General features: G+C 38.4%; 1 non-coding gene across 1 annotated transcript; it reads left to right on the top strand.

Moving 5' to 3' along the window:
* The first annotated feature begins 908 nt into the window (after positions 1-908).
* LOC145134995 (small nucleolar RNA R71) lies at positions 909-1015 on the top strand. Its single transcript, XR_013719477.1, has one exon. It is a non-coding gene; the product is annotated as a small nucleolar RNA R71 (small nucleolar RNA).
* The last annotated feature ends 19259 nt before the right edge of the window (positions 1016-20274 follow it).

The raw sequence follows: 20274 nt of genomic DNA, 5'->3' as shown, positions 1-20274 counted from the left end.
TGGACTCGGCGAGTCGAGTCGGGATTCTCTGATTTCGAGTTTTCTAGCTCTTTTGCTTGCACCTTTACTGAGGCCTCCTGGACAAGGGTCAGAGGAGTGAAATTTTTTTCAGAATCTGTTGTTATCGCCTTCACATGCGCCATTCTGGGATTTTGTTCAGTATTGTTAGGAAGTTCACCGGTTTCTCTTTGGTTGATTTGTTGTGCAAGCTGTCCTAGCTGTTTTTCAATGTTATGAATAGATGCTTGCTGATTCCTGAGCATATTTTGTTGATCCATCATCATAGATTGGTGCTCTCTAAGCATATTTCGTTGCTCCTTTATTTCAGCGTCGGTATCATTGTGCCTTTTCTCCGACGCGGCTACAAATCTTGTGAACATATCCTCCAAATCAGATTTCTTCTCCAGCACCGGTTCCTCTTTTTGATAAAAGCCTCTATCTTTTTGCTTATATTTTTCCTCCCTGGTCTTTTTGTACTCATCATATGGTAGCCATTCTTTCTTGGGTTTCTGCCAATTGTCATCATACCTATCTCCACTTCAATAGCACACTTGTACTTTACGGTTCCCGTTCTCGTCAAGATCACAATCTTTAGTGAGGTGAGGTCCTCTACAGTTTTCACAACCCACCTAATGGCATGGATGGATTGGTCCATCTTAGTCATTCTTCGATCCAAATTCTCTAACTTAGCCATCATCGCTGCCATGCTATCATTAACTGAGTTCACCACCCCTCGACTTAGTTCATTCCTTGGGTTATGATATTCTCTAGAGTGTTTAGAGAATTCTTCAATTAGCTCTTTTATTACTGGGGGTGCTTTCTTTGTGAGAGGTCCTTGCGAATCAAGGAGCTGCCTAGTTGTTACATTGACTCCATCATAGAAAATGGAGACTTCTTGTTGACTGTTTAGATCATGATGTGGGCAGTTCCTTAGTAAGCACTTGTATCTCTCCCAAGCCTCATATAGTGACTCTCCAGCTTGTTGTTCAAAGTTGGCTATGGCTTTCTTCAACTTTGCTATCTTTAAAGGAAGGCAAAACTGGTCAATAAATTCTTCTTTCATTTTAGCCCATGTAGTGATGGATCCTGGAGGGAGTGATTTCAACCAATCTTTCGCAGCTCCCTTGAATGTGACTGGAAGCATACGAAGCAAAACGGTTTCGCGAGGTACATTTGGAAGATTGAAGTAGTCGGCTACATTGTTGACCTCGTCCAAATGTTTATATGCGTCTTCGTGATCTTTCCCATAGAAGGGGATTTCCTTAAGTTGAGCAAGTATGTGGCCTTTTAGTTCGAAAGTGGCAGTTGCGGGAATGATGGGTTGCACGAATCCCAGGCCGGTATCGTCACATATCCTTTTCTTCCATTCCCCCATGGGAACTTCATCGATGTTTGCCATGGTGTTAGCGGGTTCGTCTTCAGAGTCGCTTTCTTCTTCGGATTCGGATTCATAATCATTTACTTCCAAGATTGGATTTCCTTCAAAATGTTCAAAATTTCTTTCCTCGCTCTTTTGACTGCTAGAACCACCTTCCTTATTGTTTTTCTTCTTTCCAAAAACTGATTTAAGGTCCTTGAAAGGTAATTTCTTTGGCAGATTAGAGCTTTTAACACCTTTGTCTTTGTTCTTTCTATGAGCGGATTCCGGATCTTCGTAAGGAGGAACTAGGGGTGTGTCGGATCCTTGGGTCATGTAAAACCTGAAATCAAAACAAGAAACACGCGTAAAAAGAACAAAAATAAAATAAAAACGAAACTGAATTTCAGCGATGGACTCACCGAGTAGCTTTGAGTGCACTCGGCGAGTTCAATTCTAAAACAGAAAAAAATTAAACAACAAAATTCTAAAAACAGATAAACTCAAAACTAAACCTAATAACTAAACTACTAAAGCAGTAACTTTGTGCAAGATAGATCTCACACAAAGGATCGATAATAGTAGAAATTAGAATAAATTTTTGAACCGTTCCCCGGCAACGGCGCCAAAAACTTGATGTGTGTTAAACGAACTAGTTTTATCCTACTTTTTAATTATGAATTTGACACACATAGGCAGTGGACCTGTCTATTGGTGGTATAAATTAGCAAGCAGGGTATCGAACTCAGGGAACAGAAATTAATCTAACTACTAAAATTATCTAAAACAAATAGTAAAATAGAAGGGTTTTTCTCTAGTTTTGCAAGACTAGAAACTTAACTAAAACTTAACTAACACTTAATTAAGCAACTAATAATTAAAACAAGTAAAATCAACTAATTTCAATAATAAGAAGAATTCTGTTTAGGTTCGGTTTATCTACTCCTATGGTTGATTTTATGGCAAGTGCAATGGATTAATTATTATTGGCTATCGATTAAAGTGATTAGGTTCACATTCGCTATTACCAATCCTTAGAAAACATATCAATTCAAACAATGGCCAGTTGATTAAACTAATAAATTTCCTAGTTGATTAATGGGGTTACATAAGACTTGTAGTGGTCAATTAAATTAGTCGTTCAATTAACCTCTTGTTGATGGTTTATCAAACAAGCTCACACATTAATTTACCCATTTTCTAGTTAATCCTAGTTTCATGTTCGCTAATCCTAGACACATAACAATGCTTTCACCTAAATCTATGAGATAAGCAATTAAGAGATGTCCATACAGCCTAATCACTTGATAATTAACAGAAAATAGTTATGGTTAATGCATAAGGTTCTTTAACAAGCTTAATGCAACTAAATTCACCAATAGATAATTAATCCAACCACAAATCAACACATAGTTGTAAATTTTCCTACCTTAAAGTGAAGATATAATGTTTAGCTCATGATTGTAGCAGAAAGCAACTCAAAAACGATGTCTAGTAGTTTAAACATGATTAAAACAATAGATAATGTGACAATCCGAAATTTTTATCTTGTACACTTTTCAAATCAATCAATGTCAGACTCGTTTTTGTTATTTTCTAGCACTGTTTGGATTCAATTAGAGTGTTTAAAACCTAGTATAATCAGGGTATGAGTCGTGGGATAAGTATTGTGAGTGTAACACCTTGCAAATGAGCCAAACACACCAACACAAGGTGTGTGCGGCCGCACACCCGAGTGTGCGGCCACACACCCATCCCAACCGCACACTCCCACCTATATATTCAACACTTATTCATTTTGAACACTTTTTCCACTTCTTCAAAGCTAGAACTCGTTTTCTCTCAAGTATCATCCAACTTTTCACTTCAATCTTCAATCGGGTGAGTGATTCATCCTTTGATTAGCTAATACATGACCTTAACTAGCCTTTTTCCTTGATTTGATCCATGAAAACACCTATTTGGTGTTAGATCACCAAGAACACCAAGAACACACACTACTTGTTGGGGCTTTAACTACACTTTTAAGCCTCTAAATCGAGTATACACTTGCAATAGCTTGTTATAAGCTAAGGACCCTTGAATTTATAAATGAAAAACACCATTTCATATGATCTTCAAGTGTGTACGGCCGCACACACCATGTGCAAGACCGCACACACCATGTGTAGCCGCACACACTCTTTTAAGGGTCTAATATAGCAACAAACTTCCATTCCGGCTAGCCAATGGTTAAAACACCTTCCCTAGAACATCCTTATGGCTTGGAAACACGCTTTGGCACACTTCATAGTGAGTGTGCGGCCGCACACACTCTTGGCCATACACTCTGGCCGCACACACACCCTGGCCGCACACCCTGGCCGTACACACACAAATATTGTGCATTTTGACCATACACTCCCTTGTATAGCCAAATACCCCTTATATACAATCATATATGGTGGTAACACTTAATTCTAAGTGTTTTTATGTCCCTAAGGCGTGTCCCTATCACCTTTAGTGGTTATATACATTAAATATATATTCATATATGTGAAATTATATGTTAAATAGGATTCGTTTGTGCTCAAGACTCCAATTGACACCCAACAATCCTATATCGATCTTTCACTCGAGTTACTCACTACAGGTGAGTTCATACCCCTTAATCAACCTTTTAAATGATTTTAAATGCTTTTATGGGGGGGGGGGGAATACAAGTTGATCTATTATAGTTATTATATCAATCGCATGTGATTAATAACTACCAAACAAGTGGATTTCTTACTTTTCAAACTGTGTTACCAAACAAACTACTTCAAACTGTTTTACAAACTCTTTTACATGTCAAATACTTTTACTAAACTCTTTTAAACTTATTTTTTGTTAAATGTGTATCTATATAGATATAGTTATATAAGTAGGATTGAAAGGACTTAGGACTAATAGCTCACCTTACCTCCTGTTCCTCGTTTGGTTGTGGACTTAGGGTATTGGTTGTTTGTCCGAAGGTCATTTGAATCCTAGTTATATATTATGTATATGTATATAGATATAAAAGTTCCTTCTTTCTATTCAATACATTTGGGTAGCAAAGGTATACAAACATGTTCATACATACAAACCATATTACTAGTAAACTATAATAGGTGTAGTTTAGGAAGATACTAATACTATTACCAGAACAGTGAAACATATAATGAGTCAGTTCATACATGAGTTAATACCATACAGAGAGAACATAACATACAGATAGAGAATACTATGATGAGAAACAAACAATACCATACAGAAAGAACATACATACATACTAGACAGAGAGAGAACATACAATACAGCTAGTACATACAATGCCATACAGAGAGAACATACATACATACTAGACAGAGAGAGAACATACAATACAACTAGTACATACAATACATTCACAAGTGCACTTATACAGTTATGTGAGCCACGTAACGGGGCATGGCATCACCTGTCATGGCTCGTTTTGTATCCAAAATCTCCTTAAATGGAGAGCGTTGAGTTTGTGTATAGATCTATACTGGATTGACTATCCTACACCTTGCTGCTCGCTACAGTGGGACTTGCAAGTCTACAGGTGCCAAATGTCATTCCTTCCAACGTCTTACATCGTCGTGTTTATAGTCGGTAGTATGGTACAGGCCGATCACATAAGTACTTTAAATAACAATTGGTTTAAAGTAGTTAGTATAGCAGTAGTTATTTAATACAACGCTACAGTACTATTTCATTTTCCCATTGCATTCACTTTGTGATCTTCACACAATAAACAGTAATGTAAAAACTATATTTTTGGTTAATGATAGTCAGATTTGGGAAAATACATACTCTTACAAGAGACACACACACCAACACTTGATGCCTTGGTAGAAGGCTACTTTTAGTAGAAAACATAGGGATTTCTAGGAGAGTTCAAACACTTACAAACATCTTACAAACATCTTACAAACACCTTCATACAAACACAGACACTAATATACTTATGATCTCACCAGCTTTAAAGCTGATAAACTCTTTCAAAATAACTTGTATTCTCAGGTCACCAGTAGACAGGTACCAGTGCCAGGTTTTGAGAAGATGGAGCTCGTTCAAGACTCATCTTTTATTTTGATTCATATTTTTGGTGTCTATTAAACTTGACAGAACACACTTGTATTAAATTATATTATTAATGCAATGGATGATGTTGTTGCTTGTTTACTACTATTCATTGTTGTGATACTGTACATGACATCCTCCACCCCCGAACGATTCCGCCGTTCCGGTTTTGGGGTGTGACAGATTGGTATCAGAGCATTGTTTATAGTGAATTGAGTATATCAACCCATAAAGGATATACAGACTATAAATACAATGGGATTAAAATACTCTGACCAAGAGTTTATACTTTTAAATAATAAAATATTTAACTAAGTATACATGCCTGCATTCATACTAAAATCAGTGTCACTAGGACAGAACAAAAGTATTACGATTGTTGGGCAGCACAAGTAGACTTAGAGACATATAGTCAAATCTGGGAAGATATAGCCTGATCAACTATATTATCCGAGGATTGACTAGCATGTGCCTAAGTATGATTGTGAGGTTGCAACAAGTCTAAAAACTTACCAACAATACCACAACGAAAACCTTAGAACAGAACATAAACCTAAAATACTATAGGAGTATTTTGAGTTACTATAAATTACTTATGTGCTTATTTCTTATATCCCTTTTCTCGCATAGATATAATGGCTGGATTCCATATCCCCGGAGACCCGTACTATCCCAACAACGACAACGCTGGATGGCTTGGAGAAGAGCCAGAAGATGATCACCCAATCCCTTTGGATGATCACCTAGCTGAAGGCTTTTCTGATGGTTCTGACTCAGAGTCAGAAGTCAACAGCCTACCCCCAGCTGCTCAAGACCCAAACCCAAACCCACGTCCAGCATTTCAAGGACCCACACCTCTATGGGCCACAAACTTGAATAGATGGAGTCACGAACAGGGTCAACCCATTCCCTACAACGGGGACAAAAGCTTTTACAACCTCACCGAAGGAGGTTCAGCTGATCGTGTCCTGCCCATCATGGTCCGTAGGATTTCTCGGAACACCGAGCACGGTCGAGCAACTATCGACCGAGTGTTGGAGATTGACGCCAACTCTGGCATTAACACGGTCCGCATTCGCCAACTCGAGGTAGCTATGGAAAGGGCTAGGATAACCAATGGGACTCTACAGCAACAGCTAACTACATCCCAAGCTGAAGTTAGGGAACTTCGGGCTAGGCAGTCAATGTAGGAAAGGCGCATGCGAGACATAGAGCGTCGTCTGCCTGAATCAAGAATTCACTCTAATAGTTCTCGTCGCCGCTAGAGTCTCCTCGACTTCTCTTTTGGATATAACCTAGTTTATGTAAAAACTCTAGTCTAATTTCCTATCATTATTAGAACTTGGACTGTTAGGTCTTGATTAGGTCGTAGATCTGTCAAAATTTTCCCATCTTGGTTGATGTAAGACCTACTTCCAGGTCATTTTTTTCCCGAACTTGTTACATCTGTAATTTCAGTATTATTGACAGATATCTAATCTTATGGAAATTATTATCCAAATGCTATCATCTGTTGGTACTAGATCTACATTCAATCGTGCTATTCAATTGTGCTGTTGGGCTATGGAGAGTTAGTCCATGAGTCTTTCTCATCAAATTCTCCCTATTAAATTCTTATCAATATCTTCATCTTTCTAAACTTATAGATGAAAGATGCCTCCATGTCGATCAACAAGACGTGATCCTCCATCAACTGCAACACCACCTGCTCCTCAAATCGATACGGCAGCTCTGAATGGTGCTGTAGCTGCGGCTGTGGCAACAGCCATGGCTCAATATCATTCTTCTGGTTCCACTGGAGGAGGAACCCCTATGCAATCTACTCATGGTGAAATCCCTGTGCGCTTGAGAGAGTGCTCCTAAAAGGACTTCACCAGTTGCAAGCCACTATCCTTTAAAGGGACTGGCAGAATCATTGCCCTCTCGCAATGGTTCGAAAAGACAGAGTCGATCTTCAAGATCTGCTCATGCCCGGAGGGAAGCAAAGTCAAATTTGTTGCATGCACCTTCGAGACAAAGGCCCTGACATGGTGGAATAGCCATGTCAAGTCACTATCTCTCATAGTGGCTAATGCTATGGGCTGGGAAGCTCTTAAAGAGCTTATGATTGAAGAATACTGCCCGAGGGGTGAAATCCAAAAGCTGGAGCAGGAACTGTGGAGCCTAACCATGAAAGGCTCCGACATAGTCTCCTACACCGCCAGGTTCTGTGAACTGGTGGCCCTTTGTCCCAACATGGTTCATACAGAGGGAAAGAAGATAGAGAGATTCATATGGGGGTTGGTACCTCCATTCCAGGGAAATGTTTTGGCTTCAAACCCCACTACATTCGATAGTGCCAAGCGATTGGCACAGCGGCTTATTGACCATGGGGTTCGTACCCCGACCGCAACAACAACCCTGGCCATCTCAGAACCTTCCAAAACCGCTGATTCCAAGCGGAAGTTCTGGGATGACAAGAAGAAGAAGGAGAAGAAGGCTGCCAAAAAGCAGCAGGTCGTGGCAGTTCATCCTGCGATAGCACCTGCCGCTGCTGCTCCGGTTAAGCAGTACGCTGGAAGTTTGCCTAAGTGCAACAAATGCAACTTCCACCACATCGGAGCCTGCCGAGAAATGCAGTGCTCTAACTGTAGCAGGAAGGGGCACACTGCCCTCTTCTGCAAGGCTCCAACAAAACCAATCACCCAAGTCCCCGATGCCGGTGTGGGCCAAGCTTGCTACGGTTGTGGCGAGGTGGGCCACTGCAAGAGGAACTGCCCAAAGGCAGGGAATGCCGGTGGAGTGGGAAGGGTTCTGGCCATAGGCCACGAGGAAGCAGTTGCCGACCCCACAGTGGTCACTGGTACGTATCTCCTCGATAACTCTTATGCATGCATACTATTTGATAGTGGAGCGGGGAGGATCTTCGTGAACCAAAAATTTGCTCACTTACTTAAGAAAAAATCACGAGCACTTAAAGAACCATTCACTGTAGAAATGGCTAATGGAAAGACAGAAAGCACTAGCAATATATTCATAGGGTGTACCCTAACACTAGATAGCCATTCATTTTCGATCGACCTCATGTCGGTCTCAATTAAAAGTTTCGACGTCATTATCGGCATGGACTGGTTGAGTCTACATCGTGCCGACATCATGTGTTACGAAAAGGCAGTTCACCTTAATCTGCCGTCTGACGAAACTCTAGTAGTTTATGGCAACAAACCCGACACGAACCTTCGTACCATCTCGAGCATTCAAGCCCAGAAATTCTTGCGAAAGGAATGTCGCGCATTCCTTGCTTATGTGGTCGATGTGAGCCAAGAAACGAAAGACATTCAGAACATTCCAGTTGTACGCGACTTTCCCGACATCTTTACGGAAGAACTCCCAGGATTACCTCTGCAACGTCAAGTCGAGTTCAGAATCGACTTAGTTCCAGGGGCTACCCCAGTAGCCAAATCGCCCTATCGTCTAGCACCTGCAGAGATGCAAGAACTGTCCTATCAACTTAACGAACTGCTCAGCAAGGGCTTTATAAGACCAAGCTTCTCACCCTGGGGAGCTCCAGTCTTGTTCGTCAAGAAGAAAGACGGATCGTTTCGAATGTGCATCGACTACAGGGAACTCAACAAACTAACCGTCAAAAATCGTTACCCTCTGGCTCGTATTGACGATTTGTTTGACCAACTTCAAGGGGCGAACTTCTTTTCAAAAATCGATCTAAGATCCGGATATCACCAACTACGAGTGCTAGGGGAGGATGTCTCGAAGACAGCCTTCCGAACTCGTTATGGGCACTACGAATTCGTAGTGATGCCGTTCGGATTAACAAAAGCGCCTGCAGTATTCATGGATTTAATGAATAGGGTGTGTCGTCCTCACTTGGATCAGTTCGTCATCGTCTTCATCGATGACATACTTATCTACTCTCGTAGTAAGGAGGAGCATAGTCAACATCTGTGACGGGTCTTAGAAACACTGCGTTCGGAGAAGCTCTATGTGAAGTTCTCGAAATGCGAATTTTGGATCCGAAGAGGCGAATTCTTAGGGCACGTGGTTAGCGAGGAGGGAATACACGTGGACCCTTCCAAAATCAAAGCCATTGAGAGCTGGTCAGCACCGAAGACGCCTACTGAAATTCGTCAATTTCTAGGCCTCGCTGGCTACTATCGCAGGTTCATTCAGAACTTCTCATGAATTGCAAAACCTCTCACGACTTTGACCCAGAAGGGCGTGGCCTTTGATTGGGAAGGGAAGCAGGAGAGAGTGTTCCAAACGCTCAAGCGAGCCTTGTGCACCGCGCCAATACTATCCCTCCCCGAAGGGATAGAAGACTTCGTTGTCTATTGCGATGCGTCAAATCAAGGGCTCGGCTGTGTTCTGATGCAACGAGTTAAGGTCATCGCCTATGCCTCGAGACAGCTAAAGACACACGAGGTCAACTACACTACCCACGATCTTGAGTTAGGAGCAGTTGTGTTTGCTCTGAAGATCTGGAGACACTACCTGTACGGTACAAAAAGCACTATCTTTACAGACCACAAAAGCCTACAACATATATTCGACCATAAGGAGCTCAACATGAGACAACGACGGTGGGTCGAGCTACTCTGTGACTACGAATGCGAAATTCATTATCATCCGGGTAAATCCAACGTAGTAGCTGACGCCCTAAGTCGGAAAGAATACACTGGTCGTAGAGTCAAATCATTGACTATGACTATCCATTCACACTTGTCCACACAAATTAAGGAGGCTCAGCTCGACGCTTTGAAACCTGAAAATGTGGCGAGTGAATCCATGAAAGGGATGGATAAAAACTTGGAAGTCAAGGGTGGCGTAGCCTTATATCTCATGGATCGGATCTGGACACCGAGACACGATGGTTTCAGAGACTTGGTCATGACTGAGGCGCACAACACTCGTTATTTCGTCCACCCAGGTTCAGATAAGATGTATCTGGATCTCAAAAAGCTATACTGGTGGCCTAACATGAAAGCAGAGATTGCTACCTTCGTGAGTAAATGCCTGAATTGCGCCAAGGTCAAGGTCAAATACCAGAAACCGTCAGGATTACTCCAACAACCGGAGATACCGGAATGGAAGTGGGAGCGGATCACTATGGACTTCATAACCAAGTTGCCCAAGACAACGGGTGGACTTGATACCATATGGGTCATTGTCGACAGATTGACCAAGTCCGCACACTTCCTGCCTATCAAAGAAACAGACAAGATGGAGAAGCTTACAAGAACCTACATTCGGGAGATTGTACGACTGCACGGTGTTCCCATATCCATTATCTCGGACAGAGATAGTAGATTCACTTCGAGGTTCTGGCAGTCGCTACAAAGTTCCCTAGGAACTAGGCTGGACATGAGTACAGCCTACCATCCACAAACCGACGGACAAAGTGAGAGGACTATCCAAACCTTGGAAGATATGTTGCGAGCCTGTGTGATTGACTTTGGGAAGGCATGGGATACTCATTTACCCCTTGTCGAATTTTCCTACAACAACAGGTATCACACGAGCATAAAGGATGCTCCATTCGAGGCCCTCTATGGCCGAAAGTGCAGATCCCCTCTGTGCTGGGATGAGGTGGGTGATACCCAGTTAGCTAAAGGACGAGTTCCTGAAAACACTCTCATAGGTCCGGATATCATACGGGAAACGACAGAGAAAATCGTTCAGATTCGTGAACGATTGAAAGCCTCTAGAGACCGACAGAAAAGCTACGCAGATAAACGAAGGAAACCGTTGGAATTCCAGGTGGGCGACCGTGTTCTATTGAAGGTCTCACCCTGGAAAGGCTTGATACGCTTCGGAAAGTGTGGAAAGCTAAATCCAAGATACATAGGGCCTTTCAAGATTCTCGCGAGAATTGGCCATGTAGCTTACAAACTTAACTTACCTCGTGAACTCAGTAACGTACATGCTACTTTCCACGTCTCGAACTTGAAAAAGTGTCTGTCCGACGAGACTCTTGTAATCCCACTCGACGAGATCGAGATCAACGAGAGCCTCAACTTCGTGGAAGAACCTGTAGAGATCATGGACCGAGAGGTCAAGCAAACAAAGCAAAGCCGCATCCCGATAGTGAAGGTTCGCTGGAGCGCCAAGCGAGGACCTGAATTCACTTGGGAGCGAGAGGATCAGATGAAACTGAAATATCCTCATCTTTTTGCTTAGTTATTTGTAACTACTTAATTGCTTAAACTCAAATTTCGGGACGAAATTCTCTCTAACGGGGAGATGATGTGACAATCCGAAATTTTTATCTTGTATACTTTTCAAATCAATCAAGGTCAGACTCGTTTTTGTTATTTTCTAGCACTGTTTGGAGTCAATTAGAGTGTTTAAAACCTAGTATAATCAGGGTATGAGTCGTGGGATGAGTATTGTGAGTGTAACACCTTGCAAATGAGCCAAACACACCAACACAAGGTGTGTGCGGCCGCACACCCGAGTGTGCGGCCACACACCCATCCCAACCGCACACTCCCACCTATATATTCAACACTTATTCATTTTGAACACTTTTTCCACTTCTTCAAAGTTAGAACTCGTTTTCTCTCAAGTATCATCCAACTTTTCACTTCAATCTTCAATCGGGTGAGTGATTCATCCTTTGATTAGCTAATACATGACCTTAACTAGCCTTTTTCCTTGATTTGATCCATGAAAACACCTATTTGGTGTTAGATCACCAAGAACACTAAGAACACCAAGAACACACACTACTTGTTGGGGCTTTAACTACACTTTTAAGCCTCTAAATCGAGTATACACTTGCAATAGCTTGTTATAAGCTAAGGACCCTTGAATTTATAAATGAAAAACGCCATTTCATATGATCTTCAAGTGTGTACGGCCGCACACACCATGTGTAAGACCGCACACACCATGTGTAGCCGCACACACCCTTTTAAGGGTCTAATATAGCAACAAACTTCCATTCCGGCTAGCCAATGGTCAAAACACCTTCCCTAGAACATCCTTATGGCTTGGAAACACGTTTTGGCACACTTCATAGTGAGTGTGCGGCTGCACACACTCTTGGCCGTACACTCTGGCCGCACACACACCCTGGCCGCACACACACAAATATTGTGCATTTTGACCATACACTCCCTTGTATAGCCAAATACCCCTTATATACAATCATATATGGTGGTAACACTTAATTCTAAGTGTTTTTATGTCTCTAAGTCGTGTCCCTATCACCTTTAGTGGTTATATACATTAAATATATTCATATATGTGAAATTATATGTTAAATAGGATTCGTTTGTGGTCAAGACTCCAATTGACACCCAACAATCCTATATCGATCTTTCACTCGAGTTACTCACTACAGGTGAGTTCATACCCCTTAATCAACCTTTTAAATGATTTTAAATGCTTTTATGGGGAGGGATACAAGTTGATCTATTATAGTTATTATATCAATCGCATGTGATTAATAACTACCAAACAAGTGGATTTCTTACTTTTCAAACTGTGTTACCAAACAAACTACTTCAAACTGTTTTACAAACTCTTTTACATGTCAAATACTTTTACTAAACTCTTTTAAACTTATTTTATGTTAAATGTGTATCTATATAGATATAGTTATATAAGTAGTATTGAAAGGACTTAGGACTAATAGCTCACCTTACCTCCTGTTCCTCGTTTGGTTTTGGACTTGGGGTATCGGTTGTTTGTCTGAAGGTCGTTTGAATCCTAGTTATATATTATGTATATGTATATAGATATAAAAGTTCCTTCTTTCTATTCAATACCTTTGGGTAGCAAAGGTATACAAACATGTTCATACATACAAACCACATTACTAGTAAACTATAATAGGTGTAGTTTAGGAAGATACTAATAATATTACTAGAACAGTGAAACATACAATGAGTCAGTTCATACATGAGTCAATACCATACAGAGAGAACATAACATACAGATAGAGAATACTATGATGAGAAACAAACAATACCATACAGAGAGAATATACATACATACTAGACAGAGAGAGAACATACAATACAGCTAGTACATATAATGCCATACAGAGAGAACATACATACATACTAGACAGAGAGAGAACATACAATACAGCTAGTACATACAATACATTCACAAGTGCACTTATACAGTTATGTGAGCCACGTAACGGGGCATGGCATCACCTATCATGGCTCGTTTTGTATCCAGAATCTCCTTAAATGGAGAGCGTTGAGTTTGTATATAGATCTATACTGGATTCACTATCCTACACCTTACTGCTCGCTACGGTGGGACTTGCAAGTCTACGGGTGCCAAACGTCATTCCTTCCGACGTCTTACATCGTCGTGTTTATAGTCGGTAGTATGGTACAGGCCGATCACATAAGTACTTTAAATAACAATTGGTTTAAAGTAGTTAGTACAGCAGTAGTTATTTAATACAACGCTACAGTACTATTTCATTTTCCCATTGCATTCACTTTGTGATCTTCACACAATAAACAGTAATGTAAAAACTATATTTTTGGTTAATGATAGTCAGATTTGGGAAAATACATACTCTTACAAGAGACACACACACCAACACTTGATGCCTTGGTAGAAGGCTACTTTTAGTAGAAAACATAGGGATTTATAGGAGAGTTCAAACACTTACAAACATCTTACAAACACTTTCATACAAACACATACACTAATATACTTATGATCTCACCAGCTTTAAAGCTGATAAACTCTTTCAAAATAACTTGTATTCTCAGGTCACCAGTAGACAGGTACCAGTGCCAGGTTTTGAGAAGATGGAGCTCGTTCAAGACTCATCTTTTATTTTGATTCATATTTTTGGTGTCTATTAAACTTGACAGAACACACTTGTATTAAATTATATTATTAATGCAATGGATGATGTTGTTGCTTGTTTACTACTATTCATTGTTGTGATACTATACATGACGTCCTCCACCCCCGAACGATTCCGCCGTTCCGGTTTTGGGGTGTGACAGATAAAGTAGAGAGTAAGCTTATGTTGCCTTTAATCTTCTTAAAATTGAAACTAGGGTTGACTCTTACGGTTTCCAGAGCTCCAGTAGCTTTCCTAGTCGCAAGGTAATCCTTCCAAAAATCCAGAGCGTCCTTTGTTTCAGAATTTATCCTCTATTTATAGTTTTTAGAAAACAGAGGCTACTCGTCGAGTAGCCAACAGACTCACCGAGTCCCCTTGTAGAATCCGTGTACGGCAAGGACTTTAGGTTTTGCTTCGCGAACATTCGTGGGTACTCGTCGAGTAGACGTCCCTACTCGCCGAGTTGCTTCAGGATTTGGCATTTTTTTCTTCATTCTTCAGTTCCCGAGCTTTCGATCGTATCTCCTGCTTGCTTTTGCTTCCGAGCATATCTTTTGGACTAAAAATACAATTTGAACACTATTAAGTATCTTTTGTTAATAATTTGCAAATAATTAGCTAATAAATAATAAAAATCTATACTAAATATATAGCTAAATATGCACATATCAGTAGTCAATGTTGAGGAAGTCCTCAAACTTTTCATGCTGCTACTAATAACTTGGAGTTGGAGACTTGAGGATTGGGGATACTTTAGATCATAGTATTGTTAGACTTGAACCTTCATAACATGTGTTATCTAATGAAAGGATCAAGATTTCTCTCACCAGTGTTTGAGGCTGCATCTGCTACAGAATCGAAGGTAATGCAAACCTGTATCAAACATTTAAAAAGCATTGGGAGCCATTTGATCTAGCAAACTGCAACATAACAGATCAACAATGGCTTCTATTATTTGTTTGTCAATGATTTGCAAATTTACAAAAAAAAAAACATATCAAGGAGTTTATTAGGTTAGGGGGTATAACTGTTAATTCTTTTAAATGGTGAAATAAGTTTAGTTGTAAAATACATCAATTGGAATCCAAATGTTACGCCATTAATTCATTCTTTAATTTGAATCGATCATGTATAATCCTAATTGCAGGTCAAACCATGGACATTTAAAAAATGGCCGATTATATATATGTAATAACGTTCGGTGGACATCCCTGATTCCATGCGTTAGCTATTCAATTGATGCAGTTAGCAAAACACAAGCCTCATTACAAAATTAAACATCTCAACAGATGCATTGTAATGAAAGTTTCAAAAACGATAGATCACACATGGAGTAATCAATCACAAAACTACATTAAAGAATAAAAATGGAAACTCGCCAACAAATTGCAATACTCCTTGAAGAACAGAAGAAATGAAGAAGATTACTACATGAATCCCTAAAATCTATGTTTGACGAAAAAGATTGAAGCAGACAGGAATTGTTTCTTTATTTCTTTAGGATTGAGAGAGAAAGAGAGAGAGAGAGAGAGAGAGAGAGAGAGAGAGAGAGAGAATAATGAATGAGGAAGACAAATATGTAACGGTGTTTGACCAATACCCTGGTAAAGTATGATGTCAGCAAATAATCTAATGGTCGAGAATATATAACTGAAATGTAAGCAATGGCTCTGATTGCTTTAGGTTAGAATTAAGGGCGCGTTTGTTTCACAGAATGTTTTTGAAAGGAATGGAATCTATCAAAGGAATTGGAATCTAGAGGAATTTGAATCTGAATGTACTAGAAACTTAAATGTGTTTGGTTGACATGGAATGGAATCTGTTTTCTGTTTGGTTTGCTGATTTCCCAACGGAATTAGAAAACAAATTATGTACCCTTTAATGATTTTTTGTACCTTATCATATTTATTAATAAACATGACGAATTTTTATATAATTAAAAAAAATAAATTGAAATAAAACCATTAAATATATAAATATAAAGCAACAAATGTCATTCATTATTGCCAATCTAAAATTTAAAAAAAAAAAAAAGATAACCACATACTGTGTAAAATAATGTCTAAATACCTAGTTCATAATCATATCACTCTTCCAGCATAAACCTCACAAAGTTCTCCCGATGTTCTCCTTCCAAATTCCAAAAACATAACACGGTTTCAGGGTCACACATTATTTTCCGACTTGCTTTGAACCTATCAAAGGCACTTAATGACTGCATTTTTGAAATTTCAGCAATTACCATTGAAGCTTTTTTTTGTACTTATTTTTCTCCTAGTATTGCTTGATTCATACTATTTTCTTCTTTTTCAAGTTTTTCTCCAAGGACGTTAGCTGCAATATTTATTCCTTTAATAACGACATCAACTCTTTTCCTCTTCTTTAAGCCTGTGTTTGGAGATTCTTCATTTTCTGTGGTTTGATCGTCAAAAGCATCTTCTATTTGTTCTGAATGTTCTTCATTGGTTGTATCTTCTTCCATTTGAGCAAAATCCTTGGCTTTATTCCCTTGAGCTTTATCCGTTCAAAAAATGATACATAAATCCTCGTCATGAGGAAACATCTTATTTCTCCATTTTCCTACCTCTTTATGAACCTGTTTTGTATCATAAAAGGTTAGGACATAAAAATATAATATAAATATTTGAGAAGTAACAAAATATATAAAAGTTATAATATTGTAACTATATGTAAGAATCCCAAACCGATGGTTCAACTGTTATTGAATGAGTGGAGCTATCATAACCAAAACCACGTGTGTTCGTATCATTTACCATATCATAAACAACTTGCCAATCTTATTTCATGATTTTGATCCTTGACTAAATGTGGGGTTTACCCAATATGCCAGAGCTAGAAAATTTTTCCTTCAATGCGTTTTCTAGATGCAGTAAATATCCAGATTTAAAACCATTATCGGCTTTAAAACCTCCTATATTCACCATATTTACCAATGCTTCCATGAGCTTGGCATCTTTAGTAATTGTCCAGTTGCGATAGTTTCTGATTTTTTCCATCACACCTACTATTTTTATAAACATAATAATCAGATGAAACAATGCATGCTATAGAAAAATACACAACCATATATATATATATATATATATATATATATATATATATATATATATATATATATATATATATATATAACAAATATAACTAGCAAAAGTAAATTAAAGCTCATTATTGAAAATAAAAAATGTAGCACAAATTCATAGTAAAGGATAAACATAACAAAAATAGAAATGATCAATGTGTATTATTCCAAGAATCAAACATATTTTGCGCTAAGTTGTTTCTAAATGTGGTCCACTTGGTTGATACACCAACAGAAGTGATATTATCATAATCTCCACCGCCGACATCTTCGGTCCCCTCGTATAGTTCAAAGTGGTTCTCAAACGGATCAGTTGTCATTTCCTGCCTTATATAATTATGTAGAAGACAACATGCCATTATGATCTTATTTTTTTAGATCAATAGGATAATATGAGTTGTCCCTTAAAATTCCCCATCTTCCCTTTCAAATATCAAAGCATCTTTCTATAACATTTCTCGTAGATGAATGCCTCATATTGAATAATTATTTAGGTGTAGTTGGTTGGTGTCATGCACGCCAGTCATTCAAATGATGTCTTTGACCTCTATATGGGGCTAAGAAACCTTCACCATTTGTATAACCAACATCTACCAAATAATAACCTATATATGTAGTATAGTTAGCATAATTAATAACTAATACATATCTAAAATAGCAATTGTTATACATACATGGCCTTGGGACCTTCAATCCATCTGGCCTAAGTAAGGCATCTCGAAGCACTCTACCATCCACAGTTGAGCCCTCTCATCCTGGTAGAACATAGATAAATTGCATATCTTGTGAACACACCCCTAGGACATTTGTGGCGATATCATTTTTTCTTGTCCTGTACTTAGGCATATCTTTAAGTGGCACTAAGCACTTTATGTGTTTTCCATCTAAAGCTCCTAGATAGTTCTACATAATATAAGAAAAGAAATGGTCATATGTCATATCAAGCAATTTATGCAATACTTTAAATTTTTTATAAGTCCTATATATACCTTGAACCACTTCCAACTTTGATCTGTAGACTTTTCTATAACAAGTTCGGGTTTCTTAAGCAAATGTGGATGCAACCTTATCACCGCGTTGCAAACTTGCGAAACAGTTTTGCTAATTTTTTCTCCAGAACATTGGAAATGACCTATGATGACCCGATTCTTCACATTATGTGCAATAATGTGAAGAAATAAGGCCACTTGTTCATCAATATCCATATGTCTACTTGTTATTAACCCATCTAATGTATGAAGCATGTCACATAACTTTGTGAAACATCTTTGGGTCATCCTGATATTTGATATGCACGTAGTGTCACTTTTGTAAGCGTATTTGTGCATTATTGATTGCCGATCCACATCCGACGATATGTTTTTTATACGTGGTTTACCTCCTCTGTATATTTGTAGTAGCTTACACACCATGATAAAAAATCATGTAATACAAGTCATAACTTCATTCCAAAATGTGACGACTATTTGACTTATCTTTTTTCTATGTTTGCTTCTAGTTAGACTAAGCCGTGCCATTTCCTGATCATCTCCCAGAAAAGGAAAATTTTACAATTCAAAGACATAATAGTTGACATTGTTGTGGATTTTAATTGTCAACAAATTTGAGTTGTAGTTGAAATTTGTTGGTACAAGTAATTTTGTATATAAAGGAACTAAATGGTTATTTAAAAAAAAACAATTTTATCAAATATATTTCTATATGAAAGTGAACTGACCTCATTAACAGACTCCAAAACTCAACAGTTCACATTATAAAATGATCAACCTTGTGTTTTATATCCAATGTAATACATAAAAAGGGGGTGGGTCTAAAATGAGCCAATGAAACCATATGTCTTTAACAAGGGAGTTTACTTTGAAATGTTTACAACCTGTCAACAATTTTTGTGAGTATAGTGGTTTGTAATTATGGCTTTTAACACAATTGTTGGATTTTTGTGTCATCTTTTCCAAGAAAACAAACATAATGGCAAAAGGATTGAAAAAAAATCACACAGGGAAAAAAAACACCACACAAGCTAAAACACAAACACTTGGTGCGCATACTTCTACCAACAACTAGTAAATGTTACTAACAGTAAATTTCAACAACAAATTTAACAAGTACTTTAATACTTGCGAGCATAATTGCAGACACATCACATAAAACAACATAGAGGTGACTTGTAGTAGAATTTGAGATTATTGTATATTACTCAAAGATGATGCAGACGTATAAAAATCTATACAAGAATGGTGAAGCACTGTTATTTGAAGAACTGTAGATGAATTTGACATTTTTGGTTGTCAATGAAAAGGATGAAAAAAAGAACAAGAAGAAAAACTAGCCTTGGGTCAACAAATGTATCAGACGCAAGCGCACAGTAAAATTGATCGACAATGGAATTATATTGTAGAACCGATCGAGATATATAGATACATATATTTACTGAGATACGATAACCGGAGAAAAAATAATGACAATCGGTAGGTTTTTTTGATTTCAAAAGCGTATGGATAATAGGAGGATATGGAATTGAATATAGATTCTTGATGTGCTGGGAAAGAATTAGAAATCAATCAACTACATAATTAAAATATGATTATGGAAATCCGATTCCATTCTATTGGTAAGCCAAACACGATGACTACAGGATTCTAATTTCCATTTCCTTCACTTTCCTTAAGAATCCCACAAAACAAACGCGCCCTAAGGGTTCTCTTTTAATAATATTTAGAGATGTATTTGCATATCTGTTTGTAACAGTAAAATTAATGGTTTATTATCATTGTTGAATTAATGTTTTTAAATAAATGGTTCATCTAAAATTCAAAAAATACGACATACTATATAGTACATTAAAAGAACATACATAATGGATACATTTTAATTGTAAATAATATT

The sequence above is a fragment of the Lactuca virosa genome, chromosome 8, assembly GCF_052849685.1.
Source record: "Lactuca virosa cultivar CGN04683 chromosome 8, Lactuca_virosa_CGN04683_v6, whole genome shotgun sequence".
NCBI lineage: Eukaryota > Viridiplantae > Streptophyta > Magnoliopsida > Asterales > Asteraceae > Lactuca > Lactuca virosa.
The sequence above is the reverse complement of the archived record's forward strand: the minus strand, read 5'-3'. Positions and strand labels throughout refer to the sequence as shown.